This window comes from Callionymus lyra, chromosome 5 (genome assembly GCF_982586985.1).
Source record: "Callionymus lyra chromosome 5, fCalLyr1.hap1.1, whole genome shotgun sequence".
Classification (NCBI taxonomy): domain Eukaryota; kingdom Metazoa; phylum Chordata; class Actinopteri; order Syngnathiformes; family Callionymidae; genus Callionymus; species Callionymus lyra.
The window spans coordinates 19,786,113-19,789,856 of record NC_141822.1 but is presented as its reverse complement, the minus strand read 5'-3'; positions in this window follow the sequence as shown (position 1 = coordinate 19,789,856).

Below are 3,744 nucleotides of genomic sequence, written 5' to 3'. Positions count from 1 at the left end.
CAAAATACCCTGCAAAGTCGTAACATCCCTGTTGTGCTGTTGCCAATTTTCTGCATGTACATTTAAAAAAATAAAAAAAAAGGTTTCTTAAGTACTTTAGTTTTATAGAAACACAGGTTTAGTCCCACTGCTGTTAAATAGTGTTGGGTCGATGATGCTACATGAAGCATTGTCATATATTTTTGAGCCCATTCAGTCGCTAAGAGTTAAGATATGATTTGAGGATTTAGGGGGTGATTTTTTTGATGGGCTCAGAAAATAATTACAATGCTTTATGAAGCTTCATTATCATTACTGTAAAGCAGTTTGGAGAAAGTGTGATAAGAATTGCATGAAATGTAGCCTGCAATTGTACTGCAATGTTAAACCAATCATTATAATATAATGAAATATGAATAAGTAAATATTATAAAAATATTACATATTGTTGCTTTTAGATAATTAAATTTGATTTTCACTTCTTGACTTTTGTTCACAAACACGCCAGCTACAGCGTTTCTTAGATTCATATTTGTATTCAATGTTGAGGTCGCAGACATCGGTTGTATTTATGATAGTTTTCCTTCAAGGTACACACTCATATAAATGTGTTCCTGTATTGTACTGCTTCTCATTTAATAATTGCCTGGAAGAAATGTTGCAGTTTTAAAATTAAATTACAGACAAAAATAGAACCAATGAAGCAACAAAAAGCTTATTTCCATGGTGACCCCAGGTTAGAGCATTGGCCTTGTCAGGAGGGCAAGAATATAATTATTCTATTAAATGTAGAAATATATTAAACACACGTTGTCGAGTGTTATGTAGTGATGGGCTGATGCGGTGTCCTGTATTGCCATTATTTAAAAATAAAACTACAGCTGAAGTTAACTTTTGCAGTTAACTCAAGTCTGTACAAATAATGACAAAGAAAATCTGTACAAATAATGACATCTACAAGCACTGCATGCGAGACAATCCAAGGTTGTGATTTAACTGATCATGTGGTGCTGACTTATTTTTTGCTCCTTAGCTGGTTCGGGGACAACAAATGCATTAAGCCATTACAGAGGCAGTAAGATTTGAGGAGTTCAACAGTTCACTTTATCAGAGCTGTTCCAGAGACGGGCAATTAAGCGAGCTAATGCTATTCTCTCGGACAGCTCCCATCCTCTACATTCTGAGTTCCTTCTGGCTCTTGTCTCAGATGTCCATGCATTAAAAATAGCAAGTGCAAGAACTCCTCAAACCCCTTCAGCCATTTCTCTTCTAAACTCAGTAAAGACGATGGGAGTCGTACCTGAATGTGATTCTGTGGGAACTTGTTGCTTTAGGTTTGTTGTGATCTAAACTGGCACAAAGCAAACTTCACATTTACCAAATGATATTCTGGATACTGAAACCAATATTGTACCTAATGCTTCTCTTGAAGCTTAATGGAGCAGTATCATTATTTTCCACCATGATAAGCTTTGCAATTTAAAAGTAATGGAAGTATGATGTTGTGTCATCCATCTTATTGTCAATTAAAAAAAACAAAGTACAATAAAAGATCTAAACCGCAACAAATGTGTTGATTTAAGTGTCTCTTAAATATATCTTGGACTTCTTTTGTACTCATCAGTATGTGTCTGTTTGTAAAAAGCTCTCTTTGCATTGAAATATTTACATTAGACAATATGCTTCAGGCCCGCATCCTGAAAACGCTTTTTTTTTTCTGAAGATGAAATCTTGTTTACCATAACCACACCTAGGGACACCTGGGATTTGTCCAGCATCTAGGTCCATCACCACACGTCATCAATCCCAAAAGTCTCCACATCCAATGGACTCGTTGTATAAACAAAGTGGGCCGTGATTACAGCTGGTTGGAGGAGGAGTAAAGTTATCATTACGTCTCAATGTACTCTGCTCTCGTAACCTCTTGTTCGCTGAGATTTCCGGATGGAGAAAAGCTTTATAAAGTAATACGTTCAACACATCATAATGATAAGGGACTTACCGCATCTTGGAGAGGAAGAATTCAACATTTGAAACATGTGACTGAGTCAGGAGAGTTGGGTTTTCACATCTGTTGACCTTTAAAGAATTAACCCTAGATGTTTTCTTCTTGGTCCATGTGATAAAAGAACTAACTTACATTTAGAGAACTAGCCATTTCAAGGAAGATAGAAATGTGTATGTTTTCTTTAATCTTTCCCATTTTAAATCGAATAGTTAAATTCATTTGTTTCTTTAATTTTTCTGCCGCTGATTCCTTAAAATGTGCTCGTAGAGCACACAGAGACACAAAACCATTCACATACTCACACACACATACACACTCACACGAACGCACAATTCTGAGGATACAATGGACCTCTATATGTTTTTGGATTGTGGAAGGAAACCAGAGTACCCAGAGTTAACCCACAAAAGCATAAGGAGAACATACAAACACACAGAAATGCCCCAGGTTACCCCAAGCTGGAAGTGAACCCTCAACTGTATGGCAGTCCACCATTACCCCAACAATCAGTCCATTATCAATAGAAAAAACATCAAATACTTTAACAATATATTGGTCCTGTTATCCGTTTAAAGCATTAGCTTATTTTTGATTATAATAAAGAAGATAAATATATACCTACAATTTGCATATTTAAAATGTAAGCTTATGCATATAAATAAGACGTTGCACAAGAAAAGGGAAACAAAGTTAGTCTCAGGCGTTGTTATGCAGGTGCATATTTATCCAAGTGCTCATTTAGTGGTGGTGAGATTCATTAAAAATGATAATGAAATCAGTTTGAAGATTGCTTCAATCAAGCAGATGTGTAAATGATGAAGATTAAATGTGTGTGGGTGGTATTATATATTGTGAACTGAACAACAGACTAACACCATAACCGGTTGCAGTTGGGGGCAAGCAATGTTTGTCTGGGTCCAACTCTAGAACAGACATCCAGTCAACTTTCTCTGTAGAATGGATCAGTCAGCTGTCAATTAAAAATTAAGATTTGGCATTTTGATCATTGCTGTTTTAAATTAAGGAAGTGTTCTTATTGAATAGATCCAATTGGACTTTGGCTCAGTGAGCATTGCCTGGTATTCAACATTCCAATCCCGGTGTCGTTTAAAATTTGCAACTCTGGCCCTTTAAAATAAACCTTTTGAAACATAATACATACAGCAACACAAGCCAATTTACAAGTCATGTTGTGGGAGGATTTGGCCAAAAGGACTAAAATCATAGAATCAGCAGGATGGCTTAGCTTTATTGAAGAAGTCCCAGTTCTCGAACCCAAGTTTTGGCGAAATTAAGTCCTTGATTTATCACAGGTCACTTTGACGCAGCTCAACTCAGACTAGGTTTACAGTTTTACTCTTTTACACCTAAATCACTTTGGATTTCGTATTTAATACGTCTCCGTTAATGGAGCTGATTTGTTTTCATTAAAATCAATGATCGGCTTTGGGCCTTTCGAGGAGAAGTCCTTGCTTTGACCGCCCATCAGAGAAGGTTGAAAATTAAACAGAAACAAAAAAGAATGCCCAAGTAAAATGGAAGATCTTTTTTTTCATTTATTTCGTCTCAACAAGAATAGTTTACTTTATTTACCCTGGTATTACATTTTATAGTACTATTTAGAAGAAAAATCATGGATGAACTGAACACAAGAAAGAGAATCATTGCAGTGTATAAAGACATCAATGTTGGTGAATTAAATAAACAACCCAGTCGGTAGAACCCACGAGTTTCCGCACAAACACCCCCAAACACAC